The sequence below is a fragment of the Tamandua tetradactyla genome, chromosome 2, assembly GCF_023851605.1.
Source record: "Tamandua tetradactyla isolate mTamTet1 chromosome 2, mTamTet1.pri, whole genome shotgun sequence".
NCBI classification, from domain to species: Eukaryota; Metazoa; Chordata; class Mammalia; order Pilosa; family Myrmecophagidae; genus Tamandua; species Tamandua tetradactyla.
Window position 1 is genome coordinate 105,674,811 of NC_135328.1, and position 24,602 is coordinate 105,699,412.

General features: G+C 38.5%; 1 non-coding gene across 1 annotated transcript; it reads right to left on the reverse strand.

The window, feature by feature from the left end:
• Positions 1–378: 378 nt before the first annotated feature.
• Positions 379–485, reverse strand: LOC143675229 (U6 spliceosomal RNA). Its single transcript, XR_013171471.1, has one exon. It is a non-coding gene; the product is annotated as a U6 spliceosomal RNA (small nuclear RNA).
• Positions 486–24,602: the final 24,117 nt, after the last annotated feature.

Here is a 24,602-nt window from a genome sequence, read left to right on the forward strand (position 1 = left end):
TAAATTCCCAGAAACTTTCTGGAATAGATTAATAGCTTCCAGCCATTTTTTTTTTTTTAAATAAAAGCCATAGAACCATTTCAAGTAAAGGAAATCTTAAATAAAGCTTTGATTAAAAAAATAAAACTGAAGTTCGGACAAAGACCCTGAATACCTGTGCACTCTGCCTCCCCCCTTGGAAGACTGTTTGAAAACCAGTTATAAGTCTTAGAAGTCCTAGCATAGTGAGATCAATTTTTTTTTATTATGAAAGCAATATATGTTTATTGGGGAGAAACTTAAAATACAGAGAAACCCTATAATTTCAACACGCTAAGATAACCTTGATTAACAGTAGCAATGTAAACATTTTCCTGTGGACTCATTGATTTTTTTTTTTTTAATATGGAATGCTTCACGAATTTGCGTGTCATCCTTGCACAGGGGTCGTGCTAATCTTCTCTGTATCATTCCAATTTTGGTGTATGGGCTGCCGAAGCGAGCACTCACTGATTTTTAAATGCATAATGTTTTAATATGGTAATGTAATGGATTTTTGTTTCTGGTTCTTAGAAAGAATCACATCATCATTAAAGGCTCAAGAGCATTCTTTTTTACTCCCATAAGCATACAAAGATTTGTGATCTCTGGGTTATCAAAAAATTGACTTCCCTTTGAGATTTTTTTTCCCTTTGCTTTTGAGTCTCCTCTTATCTATCACATCAAAGGTAATGATCTCTGCCCTCATTTCTAACACCTGGGTAATTTCTCTGGCTCTGGTGGATTTGGTTCATAAATGCCCAAGCAAATGAATATTCTAAATGGTCTAATTAAAGTGTGCCACATTCAGCTTTCTGTGTCAGAAAATGCAGCACTGGGCTCCGATTCAGGGAATCCAGTGGCAGCAGGGACAAAATGGCAGGCTCAAAGCTGCCCCATGGGGCTTTCAGAGTTCTCCACAATTTTATAAGGTGCCATGGCTTAGAATGGTAAAAAAAAAAAAGATCCAACCTATGGATTTCATTTAGTCAATCTGTCAATCCATTACTTCTGCCTAGGACATTAACAAATCAGGGCTGGAACTGGGGTTTGAGATTAACTGTGAAATTAATTTATCCTTGTTCTGCATGACTCCCATTTGCACAGATAACAGAATTGTACTCTTTACCAGTAGAGAGAGGAGTCCTGGGTTGGGGAAGATAAGAGTGTTAAGGGAAGAAGAAAGGACATGGGTTTCCTAAGGAATACTTCTTTCCCCAATTCTACCTCAGGCAATTGGGACAGAGAAAGTCCCGGGTCTGCAATGGCAGAACCAAGCTTCAAATCGCTTACTTGGCTTTAAAAAGTGCAAAGCATGCTCTGCTTTATGTTTAAACTCTTGACTCCTGATCATTATCAGGGAAGAACCATATCAATTACCACAACTGTAATTGCATTGCTTTTAATATTATCTAGAAAATCACACACATTAATAGTGGAGCTTTTTATCTCTGTCGAAGAACAATAGTTCCTAAAAGTTATTATACTGTGAAAGTAGTTGATTTTTTTTGGTTTCATTTTGTGCAAAACAAATTCCAGCATTGAAGTACCTTTTAAAAATTGTTTTTGGGAGAAATACATTAAGTTCCTTCAACAACAAGATCTTTCAGTGCTGAAGTAATTTTGCATTATAGAAATGCAAATGTTCTTCCTCCAGGATTAATGTGCTTAATTTCTCGACTGATGATCAGCCTCTTTATCTGGCAGAGGTGTGATAAACCCAGTTTGACTACTTACATGATTGTTTTACAAAGCTTTCTAGTTCCTCTACTATTTCATTTTGCCTGTGGGCCATAACAGCTTAAAATAATTATTTTAATATCTGGAATGGATGAGAGCAGTCTAAGGAGAAATACAGCATTGTTTGCATTGTATCTCTACTTAGAAGGTAATGGCAGTAATAAGATTGAACTTGTGTGTAAATTAATCATATTGCTGCTTCATCTTTCCAGTGAAATTCTATCCTTTGAATAATGTACAAAAGAACATAGCAAATTTGCGGGTTGTACTTTTGTATATTTGTTGATTGAACTGGGAGCATTCATCTTTATTGACGCCCACCATGGCTAGGTAATACTATAAGTTCTGGTATAAATTGGGTTAAATAGTTTAGAAGGCAAACTGCTGGAGTGTGCTTCTTTTTCTGGGTATATCAAAACTTTTTGATGCAAAGGTCAACTTTCTGACGAAACATGTATGCTTCTTTTATTTTCAGATTTTTTTTCCCTATAATTCTTTTGTTTTTGGTTCCTTTTCCTGGCAAATTTGTTTCCCTTCTCTTAAAGTCATTCTAAATGGACCTATTTGGGGGTCATTTTCTTGATATTTTGTTCCATGAAAAACATAGCCATAAACATGATCACATATCATCAACGGTTGACTTGATTTTATGTTTGAGTATTGAGTATAACCTACTACCTAAACACTATGCTGAGAACACATTTCTTCATTTTTTATTACAAAATTTGGGCAAACTTATATCAGTAGCCCTGTGTAAGGACCCAGAACCTAGGCCCCGCCTCTCCTCCATTTTGAGAGCAAGTCACGGCCCACAGCCGCCTGTGTGATATGGGATAGATAGTAAAGGTCAAAGAACACAAAGCTCCCCTCCCCTATTGACCAAATCTTGAGAAAGTCTCCTGAAATTTTATTGTCACCAAATCTCTCAAGACGGTTAAACTTTATAAGCCTTTCCCTGGGCACGTTCTCACTCTCTTTTCTGAATTCTTCGCTTTGGGCAGAGTGCAGACTTTCATCTCCAACTGGCCACCATTGGTAGCTTCTTCCAGCCTGTAAACCCTTCGTCAAACTCGTGGGTCATCTTCTGTCTAGTATGCTCTCTGGTTTCGGGGTGGGGCAGGGCTGGAACACCCTGGTTAGACAACTAGCTGTGATTTATCCATCTGATGGCTCACCAAGCAAACTTGAGTGAAAAGCAAGCTTAAAAAAGAAACAAGATTGTTTCAAGTGGAGAACAGAAATGTTATCTCTTTTTTTTTGTATGCTGCGTGGCAGGGTCACATTTCATTCTTTTACCATATGAGTATCGCATTATTGCAGCACTGTTTGTTGATTGCTTGTTTGTTTGCTTGCTTGCTTGTGTGTTTGTTTTGGGAAGTGCAAGGGCTGGGAATTGAACCTGGGTCTCCCGCATGGCAGGCGAAAATTCTACCACTGAGCTATCCTTGCATCCTCTATCTTCTTTACTAAAAGGAAAAAAAAAAAGATTATGGGCACTCACCCAATGGCTGCGGCATGAGTGAGACACATGGTAGAATGTGAGGCCACCACTGTTCTTCAAGCCCAACAAGTGGGGCCCCAGCCTGGGGACTGGGTCTCAGAGGGCCTCTTGATTTGGAATGCCTTCGTCAACATTTTCTAAATGATCCATAATTGCTAGAATGTCGGAGAGGGCAGCTTCCTCTCAAAAGAGCGCTTGATTTTCATATCAGGTTGTAAAAAGCATGCTGTACTCCTAATAAAATTAGAAGCAGTGTCAGTTAGCAGGTCTAGGTCATGAAGAATTCTATGTCATGCTTGTAAGCTGGATGTTATTTCATTGCAAGAAGTGCTTTAATGAACATTGTCTTGAGAGAGCCAAGTTCAGACAAAATTATACTATTTATGAAGCTATTGAGATAATTCTGGAAAAGATGAGGATAGCGCTACAAGGGATAGACATAACGGATGTTCTCTACAGTGCTATTTATAATATTTAAAAATTGAAGGCATTCAAATTATTCATTAACATGGAACTGATTAAAAAATTACGGTACATCTGTTCGATGGAATTTAGTGAATTATTACAAATGATGTAGATACATATTTGACCTAGAAAATTAGTCACCTTATTTTTGTTAAGTGAATGCAGCAAAACAGTTTGTATAGTATTATCTAATTTGGGGGAAAAATAACTATGTCTTATGTCTGCATTTGCACCTGCATACAAGAAATATTTCTCAAAGTATATATCCTCAAGTACTAACAGTGCTTGCTTCCAAATGGTGAGATTCAAGGTGTTCTAAAATACAAACAAGCATGCCTTCCCATAACAACATTAATGCGAAATGAAACTGCTATTTACAGCCTACATAATCCATCTCCTAGCTTAGTAGGTAATAAGAACAAAACATTTAATATGCAAACGAATATGGCTTTGTGTCCAATCCTAGCATATGAAAAGTTTATTTTTCTCCACAGCTTCTCTTCTCTGATATTTCCTGGGACCTCTAGGTTTGTTTATGAATTCCAAAGGTCTCAGTTAAGGACAAAATCAGTCAATACAGGTCGAGGCCTCTGAAGAGCCCTGTTTCTTTGCTGCTATTTCTACTGTTGCTGTGACATAGTGTAACCTCCAAGATTAGGCCAAGATTAGGCAAAAAAAAATCATGAAGAAGACCTTATTCTTAACAGGAATCATCAAGGTACTGGAGGCTTATTTCCTATGACTCTGTTTTTTCAGTTGTTTCTCAGGACGCTAGATCAGGAGCTGCTCTAGCATCAGCTTATTCTGTCTAGTTCACCCCTTTATGTCCAATTGGCCCCAAACACAATCACAGCCATTGTCCTTAACTGGTTCAAAGCACAGTCCATTATAGTGTCTCTGGTTCAGCCTGAGCAATCTGAATAGACTGCAGTCCAGTTTTCAAGGTGCTCCTCATCCAATCTTAATAACCCAGTGTGACTGTGAGGATGTTTCTTACATGGGGAGTTGTGATAGTTTGAGGTTTTATGGACCCCAGAAAATATCATGCTCTTAAAGTGAATCCATTCCTGTGGGTGTAGACCTAATGTGGATGGGACCTTTTGATTAGGTTATTTCAGTTGAGGTCTGACTCAAGTGTGTCTTAATTCTCTTACCGAAGTCCTTTATAAGAGAACCCTATATGAAATACAGAGAAAAAGACACAGAAGCACAGAGAGAAAGATAGGTACAGAAACTGAGAGGGAAAGCCACAGAAACAGAAGTCACCAAAGCCAGAATCTGGAAGCAATGAAACCCAGAAGAGAAGGGAGAGACCAGCAGATGTCACCATGTGCCTTGCCATGTGTTAGAGGAGTTCCTAGCAACCTGCTTTCATTAAAGTGGTATTATCTTGATGATGCCTTGCTTTGGACATTTTCATAGCCTCAGAACTGTAAGCTTGTGAACTAATAAATCCCCATTGTAAAAGCCCACCTATTTCTGGTATATTACATTTCAACAGCTTTAGCAAAATAAAACAGAAAGGAAATGGAGAAACTTTGCATATAATAATCATCTCTTCTGAGAAATTAATTTCTCTTCCCTTTTCAAGGGCACAGTTCAGTTATACAAATCTTTAGTTTATATGACTAAACTCAGTGGTGAACACCTCAGTAGGTAGTGTTTGCATTCAGATATAAGGTGGCCTCACATTTTTCCACCAAAATCAAAGATTGAGTAATTGCCTTACCTTGATGGGGCTAAAGGATATGTTCTGCTAGTTTTTTCAAAACATAGGTTAGCTTCAAATGTCTTCCAGAACGTCTAGTAGCTCTCAAAATGGTGGTTCTCTTTTTAAAATAATAAAAAACATTAACAAAGTATTTCAGGCTGGCTGATGTTTAATGCAGCAATGAAGAAGAGGCAATTTCATAACTTCCCTCATTCAAGAGAACTATTGATTTTCTTTTAAATAAAAGAAAGTATACTCATGATTAAAAGAAAATGTGTTCAGGGCGGGCCGCGGTGGCTCAGCGGGCAAAGTGCTTGCCTGCTATGCCGGAGGACCTCGGTTCGATTCCCGGCCCCAGCCCATGTAACGAAAACGGAGAAACAAAATACAATAAAACAAGAAAATGTTTAAAAAAAAGATGTTTCCCTTTCTTCCTCTCTTCCTTCCTTCTATCCTTCCTTCCTTCTCTCTGTCTTTCCTTTAAAAAAAAAAAAAAAGAAAATGTGTTCAAAAATTTTCCAACTACTGTGAGTTTGGATTTTATTCATATCATTTCATTTCTTATGAAGTACTTAAGCAGAAGTCTTTGAATTAGCTGTCTTTAAGAATTCAATATGTATTTTTATGAAAAGAATGCAAGCTTATAGTTCAAGTATCACAAGATATTAAAATCTTATAAAATCTCCCTCAAGGCCCTTGTTTTAGTATATTTTATTATTTTTATTTTCAGACTTTTATTTTATTTTCACCCTTACCTGTCCCCACTGATCCTTATCGCTCAACTTTCCAGAGGCATTCACCTCTAATTTTTTTATCTGTATTATATGTATTTATTTCCATATTTCCAAATAATATATTGTGTTAGTTTGAATCTGTTATGTATCCCAGAAAAGACTATGTTCTTTTAATCCATTCTTGTGAGTGCAGATCCATTGTGGGTGGGACTTTATGATTAGGTTGTTTCCATGGAAATGTGACCAACAAAATCAAGGTGGGTCTTAATCCTTTTACTGGAGTCCTTTATAAGAGAACACAGAGAGCTTAGCGGTCAGAAACATTTGGAGATGGAGAAAGAAAATGCCCTGGGAGAAGCTAAGAGAGGAAGAAATCCTTAGAGACATTTTGGAGATAGCCATTGAAACCAGAAGCCCAGAGAAAAGGACCAGCAGAGTCACCACATGCCTCCACATATTACGGGGGAACCCTGGATACCAGCAGCCTTTCTTAAGAGTCAAGGCATCTTCTCTGGATACCTTAATTTGGACATTTTCATGGCCTTAGAACTGTAAATTTGTAACCTAGTAAATCCCCTTTGTAAAATCCAATCTGTTTCTGGTATACTGCTTTCCAGCAGCATTAGTAAACTGAAACAGATTTTGGCACCAGAGAAGTGGGGTGTTGCAATTTGCAAATACCAAAAATGTGGAACAGCTTTATAAGTGGATAAAGGGAAGACTCTGGAAGAATTGTGAGACACTTGTTCAAAAGGGCCTAGATTGCCTTCAAAAGTCTGTTCATAGAAATATGGACCCTAAAGAGGTTTCTAATAAAGGCTTAGACAGAAATAATGAACGTGTTACTGCAAACTGGAAGGAAGGCGACCCTTGCTCTAAAGTGGCAGAGAATTTGGCAAAATTGAATACCGGTGTTAGATGGAAAGGAGAATTTGAAAGTGGTGAGAAATTTTCTTTTATCATTTTCTTTTTGCAATTTTTACTTTATGGATATTTTGCACCTCCTGCATTTATATTCTAATTTTTAATTTTTGCTCTTTTTTTTCCATCTGTTTGTTTTTACCTTTTAGAAGGGCTCTTTGACTTTGCCTTCCTATATTTTAGTGAAATTTTTACTTATATTTTAAATTATTTAATCCTTTCCTTTTCTCCTAAAACCACATCTTGTCTTTTTTCATTTCCTTCTCATGATATAATTGCTTTTATTTTAAAATCCCCCCTCCCATTTCCTGCATTGCTTGTTTTCTTCTACTTTTCTATTTTTTTTTTCCTGTCTTTCATGTTGGAGACATTCCACATTTGCTCTAATAATCCCTGGCAGTCCATTCACATTTAATAGTGATGGCTAATCTCCTGGTTGAAAGCTTTGTGCAGGGGTATTGTTGACTGGGAGGCCTCCCTCTAGGACAATCAGATGACCAGCCAGCCTTTTAGTTGGAAACACTCAAATGTCAGTCACTAAGTTTTTATTCTCTAAGTCTTTATTCTGGGGTGGTTCTATTTTGCCAGGAATATATCCTCCATCTTACCGCTTTAAGAATAAAAACTGGACTGCCAGAATTGTGAAAATGGTCAGGGAAAAAGGGCCTGAAGGAGGTCTCTTTGCTTGGTACATAGACTTTCAGATTAATTCCAGATCTTAGTTCAGCGCCTTTTTTGTGCCTGGTACCCCCACTTCTGTTATATCTCATGTTCATTTTCTCCTACCCTTCACCTCTTCTTTACTGGCTGTCTCTAATTCATCAGATTTTCTTGTATCATGTTGGTCTGTTTCTTAGCCGACTGACTGTCTCAGTTTACTGCATTGCAGTTCTGAGTTATATATGTCTTCTGGTTTTATCAAAATGGAGATGGTGCTTCTGTGTGTGTGTTTTTTTTAATGTTTTGAAGATTAATTTTAGAACACAGAGTAGAAATGTTAACTATTCTTAAAACCCAGATGTATACAAAGAATATTTGTAAACTCTTTAACAAGAAATCTTATTCATATACTTGCTAGTTATTTATCTTTTCAAGGAATGCTAATTGGTGCTTCTCTTAATTATAAGGTGTATATTTTCAGCTGACAATGGAGAGATATAAAGATGCTAAAAGACAGTTTGGCCATAGAAGCTATGGTTATATGAACATAGCAAATATATTCCTGAGAGAGTTCTTAATATTATAACATGACTTAAATGAAGAAATACACAGTAACTAAAAATTAGATTGAATTAATCATTTAAAATATGTCTATTAAATGCTAGGCTCTGAGATTATGGGACAGAATGAATTAGTTCTGCAGTCTGTTAAAAGAAAAAAGCAGAAGTTCTCACCTTGTCAAAACCTTTCCTTACCCTCCCCCCCGCCCCCCCCCCCCCCCCCCCCCCCCCCCCCCCCCCGAATTAGGGAGAGCTCCCATTTCTGCTGTCCTTATGCAATTCTCAGGAAGCAGGTTGCTCTGTTTGTGATGTTTTCATCTCTGCAACTTTCCGTTGCAAGTAGATACCCCTGGCCTTGACATGGGTTATCATATGTGAGTGGTCAGCAAACCAGGAGTCCAGGAAATAGAGCCTTTTAAAATTTTCTGGAAATTAGCTCAATTTCAGCTTCGGGTCTTAACTTCTATAATTTAACCACAGTTAAACTTGGGGCCCTCCAAGTTCTTCAATCCAAGTTCTACCTTCTTTGGTCCCCTGTCTTCTATACACATTGGCTATCAGTGAGAATACCATTGTCTCAGACCACAGTTCCTTCATATTTGGTGTCCTTGGTGCTTTCAGATTGTGCTGGGTGCACTATGAGGTTTCATGAGCCCGGGAGCCCCAGCACAAATAACTAGCCTTTATCATGTCCCTTGAGGTCCTTTCTTGGCAGTTCTGACATTTCCTGGGCATTGCCAGGGGTAAGAAGTCTACAAGTCATCTACCTCTAAATTTGCAGACTTCTTTCTCATCTTCCTTTCATGGGAAGCAGCTGTTTGCATTGTTGGGGCAAAGTGTGGCAGGATGGCAGTCTTTCTCTTCCAATTTCTCTCAGTGGCATGTCCTCAACCCTCACCTCTCAAACTCTTTTCTTCTATACGGTCTTGGGTCTTTTGAGAATAAAAACCAGGGAAGGAATTTTGTAGGCAATTTTTAATTTCAAGCCTGCCCCAAACTTCTTCTACAGAAAGAATGCACTGATTTCTACCATCTTGAGTGAGACAAGGGAAGGAGAAAACATACAAAAAAAACATAAGTAGTGTTTCAAGATATCTTTCTGCCGAACTGCACCAGTTAAATACACATGTGCATGTGGAAGACCATGCATTCAGAGGAGAAGAAGCGTTAAAGAACTTCTTATTTTTCATCTGAGCAATCCAAAGGCCTGAGAGGTCAATGATCTGATGAAGACTATGTGGATAATTCTTTGTCTGCATTTGGATATTCCTTTCTCTGCATTTGGATACAGTTTCTATTAAAGCCAAGGAAATGCTGAATCAGTCCCATCCAGGTCTTCGGACTAAATTCCAAGGACAACTTGAAATTTCTTGAATTTGACTTTCTACATTGTTAGGTAATGTTTGGAACCAAGGCTTGTTTTAAACAGGGCCTAGAACACTGTGGACTTTCAATGACTATAAAGTAACAGAACATTGGTGTTTTCTGATGTCAGGTAATGAGAAAGGCAAATGGGCATGGCCTAGTTTTTTTTTTTTTTCTTTTATTAATTAAAAAAAATTAACAAACAAAACATTTAGAAATCATTCCATTCTACATATATAATCAGTAATTCTTAATATCATCACATAGTTGCATATTCATCATTTCTTAGTACATTTGCATCGATTTAGAAAAAGAAATAAAAAAGACAACGGAAAAAGAAATAAAATGATAATAGAGAAAAAAAAAACTGTACGTACCATACCCCTTACCCCTCACTTTCATTTACCACTGTTTCAAACTGAATTTATTTTAACATTTGTTCCCCCTATTATTTATTTTTATTCCATATGTTCTACTCTTCTGTTGATATAGTAGCTAAAAGGAGCATCAGACATAAGGTTTTCACATTCAGAGTCTCATTGTGAAAGCTATATCATTGTTCAATCATCATCAAGAAACATGGCTACTGGAACACAGCACTACATTTTCAGGCAATTCCCTCCAGCCTCTCCACTACGTCTTGAACAGCAAGGTGATATCTACTTAATGCGTAAGAATAACCTCCAGGATAACCTTTCGACTCTGTTTGGAATCTCTCAGCCATTGACACTTTGCCTCATTTTACTCTTCCCCCTTTTGGTCGAGAAGGTTCTCTCAGTCTCTTGATGTTAATTCTCAGCTCATTCTAGGGTTTTTCTCAGTCTCAGCTGAGTCTCAGCTCATTCCAGGATCTTTGTCCCATGTTGCCAGGAAGGTCCACACCCCTGGGAGTCATGTCCCATGCAGAGAGGGGGAGGGTGGTGAGACTGCTCATCATACTGGCTGGAGAGAGATGGCCCTAGTTTTGATAGCGTCTTTGTACAACCCTAAGAGTGTACAGCTTATTTCCTGTTGAAAATAAAGAGGACAGGTCCATAATAATAAACTGCTTTCAAAGGGTGGCTGAAAGGCAGTGCGGTGGATTGAATTATGTACCCCAATTTATACATGTTCTTGGTCTTGGCACACATTCCTCTGGTGTGAATCCACTGTAAATTTGATCTCTTGAAGATCTCTTCTTATTTTGGTTAAGGTGTGGCCCAACTGAATGAGGTTGAGCCTTAATCTGGATTACTGTGGAGCTTTATAAGAAGAGGAAATTCAGGTAAATTGAGAGAAAGCCATGGGGCAGAGCAGAAGCTAGAAGTCAATGAAATCTGTAAGGAAAAGGAGAGGACATCTCCATGTGATGGGAAAGCCAAGGAACCCAAGGTGTGCCAGCCAACCAGCACATGCCTGACCCTGGGAGGAAGCAAACCTTCTAGTCTCTAGAACCCTGAGTCAATATATTCTTGTTGTTAAATCAACCCATAGTGTGGTATTTGTCACTGCAGCTGGGAAACTCAGAGAGGCAATGTTATACACTCTGGCACCTGACCTTAAGTGAGTTGAATCTTAACCCTGCTATGTATTAGAAGTGTCATCTTGAAAATCACTCTCAATCTCTCTGGTCTTAAGTACCCTCATCTGTAAAATGAGTTAAATTATGCCCTTGCCTGCCTGTCTCCAAGAATTATTATGAAAATTATGTGAAATAATATAATTAATTAACAAATTTATTAATGAGCAAATGTTAATTCCACACTGTTTCTGTTTTCTAAAGCTGCTAGAATGCGATATACCAGAAATTGGTTGGCTTTTTCAATGAGGATTTATTAGGTTTCACATGTACAGTTCTAAGCCCATGAAAATGTACAAATTAAGGCATCAAGAGGAAGAAACCTCTGAGGAAAGCCTCCTGGCAACTGGGGTTCCTCTGTCACATGGGAAGGCACATAATAACATCTGCGAGTCCTTTTCTCCTGGTTCTGCTTTCAATGGCTATCTCCGCATGTCATTGAGCACTTCTCTCTCAGCTTCTCTACACTATCTGGGTTTCATCTGTCTTTTTATCCTTTCATAGAAGACTCCAGCAAGGGGATTAAGACCCACCTCAAAAGGGCTAGGTCACAACTCCACAAAAACAACCTAATCAAAATGTCCCATCTAATCATAAGTCTACCCCCATAGGGATGGATAAAAAGAACCTGGTTTTTTATGGGGAACATAACAGCTTCAAACCAGCACCCACACCTCCTGCATCCTGGAGCATTCTAGGCATAGCGGGTGTGGGAGTAAACAGAGCTGTCTTTACAATTGCCTCGTAAGGTAGGAATCACAAAATGAATCTATATCTACACATTGTGATAAGTGTTGTGACCGAAAAGTAAGTACTGTGGAAAACTAAAATGGTTAGAACTGAGGGTGAGCAGGAGGTTGCCAGGCACAGGATGGTGGGAAGAATGTTCTAGACAAAGGGAACAGCAGGGATAAAGACCGCAAACAGGCTGGTGGGGCTGGAGTACTGGGAGAGTGGAAGATGAAGGTGGAGCAGTAAGAAGGCGCCAGATCATGCAGGCGTTTCATGTCAGAGTTCTTTGTGAGCTTGCTAAGGACTAGATACTAAATAAGAGTCGATGAGCCTCTAAATGAGACTTAAGAAATCATGGCAAGATACTGATCAGGACTTTGAGGTGGTTATTACCCTTGCTCACTATCAAATGTGGGATCTGGAGCCAATGGCCCGATTTTGGATCTTGGCCCTGACATTTCTTCGCTGTGTGATCTCAGACAGCTACTTAACATCTCTGTGACTTTATTTCCTTATCTGTAAAATGATGAACGAATGGCCTTTACTCAGAGGGATGTTATGAGTTAAATGAGTCAATAAATGAGCCTAGGACATAAGAAGTACTAGGCACATGGCTAACTATTATTCTGTGATTAGGGCTATAAAGATGTTGACAATGATCGGAATTCCAGATTAATGATTCAAGTGTCCTATGTTTGAAAATAAGTCTTCTATAGCATCCTTGTGGTGTGGAGAGGAGCTGGGTTTGAGGTGGAATTCCTGGCTCTGTGCGGGGTTAACTTCTAAATCTCATTTGTAATTTGGAAGCAGTCCTCCTCCTCCTCACTTGTGCTCATTATTCTTGTCCTCCACTTTATTTTCCAGTAACCTACGTTTAACTTGTAGAAACGGGTCTCATTTGGAATATGAAGAAGGTTCTGTCTCTGTAATCTGGTGGTTTACAGACCAGCAGCTGAACTCTTTCTAGCAGTTGAATGCATGTGCATTCCCTGCTCTAACCTGAAGTAAAGAACAGGCCAAGATCCACCCCATCCTTGTTACATTGATAAGTACCTTTACATTTCTCGTTGGGCAACAGTTTTACATCATCCTGCTTTTATTCCATAGTATATTCTTACCTTTTTCTGTATCCTAGTTCCATTCTATTTTCTGCCGTGTACTTAGATTCTGCCTGGTTGCATGATTTCACTTTCCCTTGTGACAAAATCTAACACTCATACGGAATTGGAAATGAGAATGGTGATTGTTTCCTTATTAACTGTATGATTGCCTTCTTCTAAATCCTGTGTTAATTGGTAGCATCTCCATGCAGCCTGCTTCCTTAATATGTGTTAGATTACAGCAGTTGGTATCTGGGGTATCAAATGGGACCCATCTGTGGGGGAATTATATCATAGCAGGGAATAATTTAAATCTCTAAAAATGAATTTTTATGCACCGTGAGGGAAGGGGAACCAAGGGGAAAAAAAGGTAGAGAACAAATATTTTACAAAATGCTGCACCTTATATTGTCTCATCCAATCCATACTCTTTTGAGAAGTAGCGGATATGGGCTCTATTTTAGGGAAAACGGAGACTGAGGGTCTCAGTGGCAGAGATTTGCTTATCCAGTAATACAGCCAGCATCTGGGAGTGATGATGACCTGAAACCTGGCTTTTTGACTCTTAAAGTAATAAATGAACCACAACCCTGCAATTGTGGGTTATCAACAAAGACACTTTGGTTTCAGTTGCTGATTATTTTCCTGCTGGCTTTCTTATCAGTAAGGTGGCCTGTGTACTGGTATAAGGAATAAAGAAGGATTCTGGGAAGGGCACTTGCAATCCATGGGTCCCTGGTGCCGGTGTGTGCTATTCCCAGTGATTCACAGGTAGTAATATAAGCAGGTCTAGATTAACAGGAGTGTGTGCCTGATGCATTGGGCTGCAGGGAAAGAAGGAAAACTAATGGATCAATCAAGCACAGCTCTCTCTACACCTGTGATAGCCAAACCATTTTAGACCACGACTCTTGTTCAAGCTGATTAGTGATAGTTATTCTACACTGGACCACCGTGGTTGTATTACGTTTTCAATCTGATTGGAGAGGTAGGGAAGCATGGGAAAACTTCCTACTCCTCTGCTTTAGAAACATCATCAGGGATTGTTAATCCTGGAGGCAGGCAACTACTATACCATGACAGAGATTTGTAGTTACAGTCAGAGCTGTAGAAGGCAAGACTAGTGTTAGCTTGAGTCTGCTCAGGAAAGTTATTTTGACATTCAGAGAATTGTATGCTGGAACTAGAATAAGCCTTGGCTATCACTTCACAAGTCACACAAAAGTCAGTGGCCAGGCAGAGCAGGAAATCTAGAGTTATTTCTCCTACTCTGGTGTTCTTTCCATTGCAGGAGACTTTTAAGCACAGCCTCTCAATGTTGACTTGCACAATAGAAACATCTGGGGAGCCTGAAAACTGCCAATGCCTGGGTTCCCACCCCCAGAGGTTCTGATTTAATTGGTGTAGAGTGTGGTCTGGGGCATCAGGATATTTAAAGGCACCCCAGGTTATTCGAAAATGCAGCCAAGTTTGAGAACCTGAAACCAGTGGTTCTCAACCCGAATGCACATTAAAATCATCACAGGAGCTTTAAAAAAGTTTATATACCTGAAGTTCCACCCTAGCATAATTAAATCAGAATGGAGGTTGGTGGGGAGGGGCACTAAAAGCAAACGGAAGAGGGATGTGAAATTAAGAGAATTATCTTTTGATGTGACATGCCATCTCTCATTTAATTAGTAAGTCTTGACCTTCAAAGTTATGCTTCCTTTTCTACACCACAATGGCCAAGGCTGTGTGTTGCGGGCTTTCAAAAAGGAGCTAGACTTGTTGCTTTCAGCTACAACACGATATTCTTCCTTTCACTTCAGTGAAGTCATTATTTTTGTAGGGCTGTTAGAAACCAACCAAGAGGGGGTACATGGGTGGTTCAGTGGCAGAACACTTAGCCACCATGCAGGAGACCCAAGTTCAATTCCTGGCCCATGTACCCTCCCCCCCAAAAACTAATGAGGCCTCTCCAGCCCAGAGGAGCACCCCCTAGAGCTAATGCACCCCACCACCATTGAGTTACCCCTCATGATAATTCCAGTAGAACAACGGGGCAAGCTTTGAAATAATTCTGATGCCCGGGATTCTTCCCTCAAATATTTTTATCTAGTTGGCCAAGTGTGGGGTCTAGGTTTTGGTATTTAAAAACATTTCCCCAGGAGTGGAAAAAGCATAGAGTGTTACCGAGTGCTGAGCACATCAGCTACACCCTTGGGGCTTGAGTGCTGGGGACCTAGTCTGCTCTCCCAGCATGAAAAGATGTTTTGTTGTGCTTGAGCCTGTGGCCAGAGGGAAGTCACTGAGTGTTCTAGCAGCTGGAGGTCATATCACCACTCTGTTCTTTGCTTCTGGGATCCTTCTGTTAATTAAGTTAGGAAAGAAAATGTATCTCCGACCCCCACCCCCCACTCACCTTCTTTTTTTTCCAAGAATCCGAAGTCAGGGAAGACAGTAAACTTTGTGCTGACAAGCCTGGCAAGGTTTTGGGCAGGAGTAGTGAGGATGACGTTAGGAGTTTGACCGCTGTCCACACTGGGCCCCTAGGCCTTTGACCATCGCACACTTGGGTTAGGATAAAAAATGATCATGCTGTAGCCAAGCAATAAACCAAAACCCTCCTAGTACAGTAAATAAGAGGCAGCAGATCAGAAGGGATCTGGGGAGATAGGAACCTCTATGTGGTGATTTTCACTCTTTGGTGGAATGTCTTCTTGCAATCTCTACAGCCTGGCTTTTTCAAAGTGGGCTTTCTACCTTCCTTAAAGGTGGCTGAAAGGTGCACGTGTTCAGTCCCATCCCACTGGGTCTGGAAAAAAAATGGAAATTTTGGTGCTTGTGGTGCTTAAGAATCCCACCTGGAGTGTATCTTGGAAAAACAGAAGCCAAACAGCTTCTTTTTTCTTTTTTTTTTTTAATCTGCTTTGTAATAAGAAATGTAAATGGAGATGGGGGCTGATATCTCCACTTAGGGTGATACCTTAAGTCACTGCAGGGAAGGCTGCCCCTCTTTTATGAATCCCAGTTTTCCCTTCAGCTCAATTAAGCATTGTTTTCTTTCTTTTCTCTTTGCCGAGCACTTTGTCACTTCTTTATGAACTGTCATATTTATAGTATGTCTTTCTCCTCTCTAGACTGTTAAGTTTTGTCCAGGAAGGACCCTATTCATTCATTTCTTTAACTTTATCCCTCACAGAGCACTTCCACATAGTTGCTCATGACAGCATTTTTTTTTTTAATAAATCAATATTTAAATAAATAGGTGATTGAAGGTCTTTCTCTTCCTTCTTGATTTGGGAGTTTAAAGCATCCTCCCTAGATTTTCGAAGTTCAAGTTTAATAGAAGGATCTTTGTGGATGGTGGTTCTCTTGGATATATTTTAAGTCTGAACAGTCAGCAGATCTGAGGAGATGAGGAGAGAACTGTGGAGCAAAATCTTAGTTAGCACTTTCCTGACCTCAGCGACCCCTGAAAAATCTAAAATGTAGGCTCCGATTTGGGGGCACTGATTGAAGCAGGGCAAAGAAATAAAATCCTTCACCATTTCATGAGCAGAGGTAGAGAGGGCCTCATGTCCCACAAGACTCGGTATTCAGCAGACATGCAGTAGATATTTGCTAGAAGAACTTGTCGAACATAACAAATGAAGGCACCATGTCACAAAGTCTTCAAGTTGTTTCTTCGTATGACTTGGCATCATTTCTGTTGCTTCCTAGCACGACAGAGATACTATCAGGTTTAGGTGATTCATTAGACATTGGCAGAATAGTTTTATCGGGATGACCATCAACATGTTTTTAACTTTTCAGATCCCTGTAGCATTTTATTGCTGGTTATTGTCTCACTAATCCATTCAACAGTGATGGACTTGTATTCCATTTCAGCAAGGCCAATCTATTCAGCCAGCTACACACCCAGTGAACTCCTAGTTAAAACCCTCACAGAGGCATTCCCAGAAAATATCAGGACCTTTAATTACATGGCGATAGTAGAGATCACATAGATTTTCCTTTGATATTTTCACTAGACAAGTATTCCTGCCATCTGTGATTACCATTGTGTAGAAAACTTACCAGTGAGGGTATAATTAAGGTAGGTTTTCAGGGACCAGCTTCCAGGAAATTACTGAGTTCTTTGGAAGAGAAATAAAAGATGATTGACAGGTATATGGGACTTTCATGTTTACATATATACCCAAACAGAGAACAGCTATTTAAGCAGAGTGCTCTTTTCATTTTCATCTTCTTGAAGGAGTACTGAAAATATTTGTGATCTAAGATGCATTCATATATAAAGAAGGCGAAGCTCTGTGAAATATAGTTGTAAACCAAGACTTTCGATTGTTGCAAAATGATAGATATGCCATTCTATGAGACTAGAATTTTTGATCTGTACAAAAACCTAGTGAGATGTTCTCACATCGTTTTTTTTCTTTTGGTAGCAACATTTTCTCTTCTGGGGGTGGGGGTGGGGTAAGAGAGTTTATCTGGAGCCCCATTATATAAAATACAAAAAAAGAATGGTTCCAGTTAAATCCAGAGTTTGCTCTTCCCACAGGCCCACTTTGTAGTTCCCTTGTCTCCACACACCATTTAGGCAGGAGCACTTCTCTGGAACTCCTCTGTTCTGCACAGTTTGAAAGCTATTGCCCTTTTGAGTTGAAAATAGAGAAGAATTTTCTGGAGGAAAAATGGGCTCCTTTTTATCCTGAAATGAGACCTGGACAGACCTTCAAACACCTACTCTACCCTGAGCTCTCTATTTAATAACAGTGGTCATGGCTGACAGAAAAGTCCCTTTTTGTTACTAATTTTATTTAAAAATTTCCAAAATTCACAGACAGTCTATATTCACCAAGCAACAAGTAGCCACTAATCTACTCTTTGTCTCTATGATTTTGTTATTCTTATATATTTCATATAAGTAAAACCATACAGTATTTGTATTTGTATTCTGGTCCTGATATATTTTGGGAGTGTCTTATGTATAAATTATACATGCTTGATTAATTATGCTTATTTTACTTAGCATAGTGTTTTCAATGTTACAGTTTATCTCAGAATGCCATTTCTCCTTATGGCCAAATAATATTCCATTTTGCATATGTACCAAGTTTTGTTCGTCCATTCATATGTTCATGGATATGTATGTTGTTTCTGCCTTTTGGCTATTGTGAATAATGGTGCTATAAAACTGGTGTACAAGTGTCTGTTGGAGTCTCTGCTTTCAATTTCTTCGGGCTTATATTCAGGAGTGGAATTGCTGGGTTATATTGTAAGTCTATATTAAACTTTTTGAGGAACTACCATACTGCTTTCCACAGTGGCTGTACCATTTTACATTCCCACCCACAGTGCAAGAGAGTTCTAATTTCTCCACATCCTCCTCAACAGTTTCTACTGTACTTTTTTTTTTTAAATGATAGCTATTCTAATGGGGTGAAGTGTATCTCATTGTGGTTTTGATTTGCATTTTCTTAATGTTTAATGATGCTGAGCGTCTTTTCAAGTGCTTATTGGCCATTTGTATATTTTCTTTGGAGTAATGCCTATTCAAGTCCTTTACCCATTTTAAATTGGGTTAAAATGTGTTGTTTATGGTTTTTGTTGTTGAGATGTATTCTAGTTTGCTAGCTGCTGGAATGCAATATACCAGGAATGGAATGGCTTTTTAAAAAGGGGAATTTAATAAGTTGCTAGTTTACAGTTCTAAGGCTGAGAAAATGTCCTGATTAAAACAAGTCTATAGAAATGTCCAATCTAAAGCATCCAGAGAAAGATACCTTGGTTCAAGAAGGCTGATGAAGTTCAGGGTTTTTCTCGCAAGTGGAAAGGCGCATGACAAACACGGTCAAGGTTTCTCTCTCATCTAGAAAGGCATGTGGCGAATACAGCATTATCTGCAAGCTTTCTCTCCTGGCTTCCTGTTTCATGAACCTCCCTGGGAGGCATTTTCCTTCTTCATCTTCAAAGGTTGCTGGCTGGTAGACTCTCTGCTTCTCGTGGCTTTGCCGTTCTCTGCTCTCTCAGAAATCTCCCTCATTCTCCAAAGTGTTTCCTCTTTTATAGGACTCCAGAAAGTAATCAAGACCCACCCAAATGGTGGGAGACACACCTCAACCATTCTTGATTAAATCACAACTCCAGGGAGATGATTTCAAACATACAATACTGGATAGGGATTAGAAGAAATGGCTGCCTTTACAAAATGAGATTAGGATTAAAACATGTCTTTTCTGGGATACATATATCATTTTAAACCACAACAAGTTATAAGAGATCTTTATATATTCTGGATGTTACTCCCTTATCCTTATCAGTTATATGATTTGTAACATTTTTCTCTCATTTCGTAGGTTGTCTTTTCACTTTCATATAATGTCCTCTTATGCAGAAAAATTTTAGATTTTGATTAAGTTGAATTCATTAACTGTGTATTTTGTTGCTTGGGCTTTTGGTGTCATATTTAAGAATCTGTTACTCAACCCGAGGTCATGAAGATTTGCCCTTATGCTATCTTCTGAGAGTTTTATGGTTTTAGCTTTGTATTTAAGTCCTCTATTTTAAAACATTTTCATTTGCTTAATCTTTAGTTTTTATGATAAAGACTATCCTCATGTGTTTCTAAAAATCCCTGTAGACAACAGGTGCAAATCTAAATGTGGTGGTATCAGCACTTACCATCTTAAAATGTAATAGCACTTTAACACATCCACGACATAAAACACACTGGAGTAAACATAGTCTCATGAAGCCTATTTACTAGGTTTTATTTTTAGAAGAAAGGATTAATTCCAACATTTAACAAAAGAATTTCACACATAGGAGCTAATTAATAAATAATTCTGACTTAAGTAAAAAGTAATTTATAAAATATCCTGATTTTAAGATTTTGAGGTAGGCATCATATACAATTCTATTTTATATTATGACTTAGCAGAACAACCACATTTTGGGAATTTGTATGGAGGAAAGGTCACTGAGTTATAATATTTCCTTGCCCCAAACAAGGGGATGGAACAAGGGGATTAAAGCCCAGAGAAGTTAAATTATTTGGTCAGTATTCTTTTTATAAAACAAGGAATTTCAACTTTATGATCAAGTGAACATCTCATGAGCCACCTCAATCAATGCTGTTGTCGATTGTGCTACTGCCTATAATATATGTGGGTGAACTTGACTGGGGAGAAGGACTTGTGGTTTGTGCCCCTGCCTTATTCTGATCCCTAGGCTCCTTTTCCAGGCCACCAACCTAAGGCATCCTTTGCAAACTTCCCTGATGTGAAATCCTGTCTGATTTGAAAGCAGATTTCTATGTTCTAGTTTGTGGCCTCCAGCAAAATTGAGCATCTGTTATCCTACTTTGTAAGCTTGAAAATCAGCCCAGAGTTGGATTCTGCTTATCAGAATGGCTTATTGTCTCCTTTTGCTTATTAGGAATCTATAGTTTTTATGGCATCATTTACATATTAAAAAACACACATTATGATAATAAATAAAATGAATCACATTTGACACTTCTTAACACCACAATTATCTTTTTATAAATAGCTACTTAGAATGGAGTGTTTTCATCCATACTATGTTATCTTAGTTATAAATCACTTTTTAATTGTTAAATCTTCCTGCACTTAATTATACTCAGAATCTCATGTAGCATGTCAGCTTTTCTCCTCAAGATCATATCTATTTATACTTGCTTCATTTCTTTCTGTTTAAAGTGTCACTTTTTTGCATCAAAACTCTTAAAAGGTATTAAGTCCAATTGCTGGTACTCAACTGAGAGGTTGTTTGTGAATGACATGAATCTAATTGTGAAGGTCCCCTCCAGGGGTCATTCTCAACTTTTAGTGTCCATAAAAATTGCAAAAGATTATGGTTAAAAATACAGATTTCAGGAGGACGGGCAAGACAATGGTATAATGGGGTGTGGAATTTCATTCATCCTCCAGAGCAGCTAGTAAATAGCCAGGAACAGTACAGAACAGTTATTGGTGGAACATCAGTGACTGGACACACAATGTACACCAACCAGTCTGGACCAGGTGGACTGGCTGAGACCCCACATAGACCTGTAAGTCTCCCAAGCCACAGAGGTCAGCACCCCTCTCCCACAGGCATGGAAGGCTGGGTCTCTGAAGGGAAAGGAAACAGACTTTACTATTAGCAAAGAAGTTAGCTCAGCCAAGCTCCAATTTTGGAATTTGACAAATTCAGGCTGCTGAAAACAGGCCAAGAGTACAGATATACATGAAGTATGCACTAAAGGAACCCAGAGTTTTGCCCTGGCAGAGGTGGTGGGGTTAATGGAAGAAATAAATATAAAAAACCACAGGCTTTTTGAGTTGGGGAACACAAAATAATAGAAAAGGACCGGACTCCAAGAAAAGGGGCACAGAGAGCCTGGGAACACCTAGAGCCACATACCAACTCAAGCTCTTGATTGGCAAACCCAGAGAATGGGGGTTCAGCTCTGAAAAGACTATTTATTATTTGTTTTAATTTCTTTTTTTAAAAAATATTTTATTGACAAATATTCATGCACATACAGTCCATATATGGTGTACAATCAATGACTAACAATAACATTACATAATCGTGTATTTATCACCATAATCACTTTTATAGCATTTGCATCATGTTTTAACTTCTTAACAGCTCATTAGAACTGCAAGTACTCTCAGGCTCCAGCACTGCCCCAGGCAAGGGCATAATTAAGGCATGTCTGATAGACAAAGTAAATAGTCAGTTGGACTATTCCCTAAAGGATGTATCTTCCCCAAGAAAAGGTGGCTCTGGCCCACCTCAAGTGGCTATCCCTCTTCAGGGAATTCAGCCCCCAGGGGCTGGGAAGCAGAAGCAATCAAAGCCATCCTACTACCTCAGCTTTGGTCTTAACCACATCCCTGTCATGGAGACACAGCTGAAATTAAAGGCACCATATCACTTTACGGTGGTAGGAGGCTGTGGGCAGGCAAGTGCCACATGTTTGGCAGAATAGGAAATGCATAGAGTCTAGAGGCGTCATAGAAATATCTGACAACCTGCTGGGTCTCACCATCAAGGAAATTTGATACTGGTTACTCACCTCTCCTGAGAAGTGGGCCTGTCTGGTCTGGGAAAATCTGACTGGGGTTCATCATATTTGAGAGACCCTTTTTTACAAAAAAATGAAAGGAAAAAAAGAAAAAAAGGTAGGGCAAGAAACAGAGAGACGAGAACTAAAAAATTCTGATCAGTTAAACAGAACCTATGCTAGAGGTCTAGAATAAGTTGAAGTGAATGCCAAAAAAAAAAAAAAAAAAAAACAGATAGAGAACAAAACCATCCAACAAGAAAACCCTAAGTAAAAAAGTGAAAACAACCTCCAGAATAAACTAATTAGTGACATCAAATGCCTAGATACCAGCAAAAAATAATGAGTCACACTAGGAAAATCAAAGACATGGCCCAGTCAAAGGAACAAATCAAAAGTTCAAATGAGATACAGGAGTTGAAGTAACTAACTCAGAGTATTCAAAAAGCATGCAAAATCTCATCAAAAAATCAAATCAATGAGTTGAGGGAAGATATAAAGAAGACATTGGGCAAACATAAAAAAAATTGGAAGATGGAAAAACAAATCACAGATTTATGGGAATGAAAGGCACAGTATAAGGGATGGAAAAAAAACAGTGGAGATGGGTGGGCCATGGTGGCTTAGCAGGCAGAGTTCTTGCCTACCTTTCCAGAGACCCAGGTTTGATTCCCAGTGCCTGCCCATGTGAAAAAACAAAACAAAACAAAAACAAACAGACAAAAAAACCCAATAGAGACTTAAAACAATAGATTTGAGGAGGCAGAAGAAAGAATTAGTGAGGACAGAGCATCTGAAATCTGACTCACAAAAGAAAATACAGGGGAAAAAAAACATAAAAACATAAGCAGGGTCTTGAGGAATTGAATGACAACATGAAGTGTACACATATACCTGTTATAGGTGTCCCAGAGAATAAAAGAAGGGAAGAGAAGCAGAAAGACTAATGGCGGAAATAATCACTGAAAATTCCCCATCTCTTATGAGAGAAATTAAAAGCACAAATCCAAGAAGCACAGTATACCCCAAACAGAACAGATTCAAATAGACATACTCCAAGACACTTATCAATCAGATTGTCAAATGTCAACAACAAAGAGAGAGTCTTGAAAGAAGCAAGAGAAAAGCAATCCATCACATACAAGGAAAGCTTGATAAGACTATGTGTGGATTTTTCAGCAGAAACCATAGAGGTAAGAAGGTCAAGGTTTAATATATTTAAGATTCTAAAAGAGAAAAACTGCCAACCAATAATTCTATATCCAGCAAAATTGTCCTTCAAAAATGAGGGGGAGATTAAAATATTTTCAGACAGTCAATGAGAGCTTGTGAATAAGAGACTGGCTGTACAAGAAATACTGAAGAGAGCACTACAAGGAGATAGGACAAGACAGGTGAGAGAAATTTGGAGAAGAGTGTAGAAATGACTATCAGTAAGGGTAAAAAGATAAAAACATCAAGTATGACATATAAAACCCAAAAGACAAAATGGTAGAAGAAAAGTACTACCTTTACAACAATAACATTAAATGTTAACAGATTAAACTCCCCAATCAAAAGACATAGACTGGAAGAATGGATTAAAAACAGGACTCATCTATATGTGGTCTACAGGAGACTCACTTTAGACCCAAAGGCAAAATTAGGTTGAATTTAAAAGGTTGGAAAATGATATTTCATGCAAACCACAACCAGAAAAGAGTAGAAGTAGCTATCCTAATGTCTGACAAATTAGACTTCAAATGTAAAACAATTGAAAGAGAAGAAGAACACTATGTATTAAATAAAAGGAACAATTCAACAAGAAGACATAGCAATCATAAATAAACATACAGAGTGCTCTAAAATACAAGGCAAAGACTGACAACATGGAAGGGAGAAATAGACATCTCTACCATAATAGTCAGAGACTTCAATTCCCTGTTCTCATCAATGGATAGCATATCTATACAAAGGATCAATAAGGAAACAGAGATTTTGAATGATACAATAAATGAACTAGACTTAACATACACTTACAAAATATTACATCCCACAACAGTAGGATACACATTTTTCTCAAGTGCTCATGGATCATTCTCAAGGATAGACCATATGCTAACTCACAAAGCAAGCCTCAATATTTAAAATGATTAAAATTACACAAAACATTTTCTCAGATCATAATGGAACATAGTTAGAAATCAATAACAGGCAGAAGGCCAGAAAATTCACAAATGTATGGAGGCTAAACAATACACTCTTAAACAAGTGGGTCAAGGAAGAAATTACAAGAGAAATCAGAAAATATCCAGAGTCAAATGAAAATGAAAACACAACGTATCAAAAACATTTACGGGATGCAGCACAGGTGGTGCTGAGAAAGAAATTTATTGCCTTAAATGCCTATACTATAACAGAAGAAAGAGTAAAAATTGAGGAATTAACTGTTCACCAGGAAGAACTCAAGTAAGAACAGTAGGTTAACCCAAGG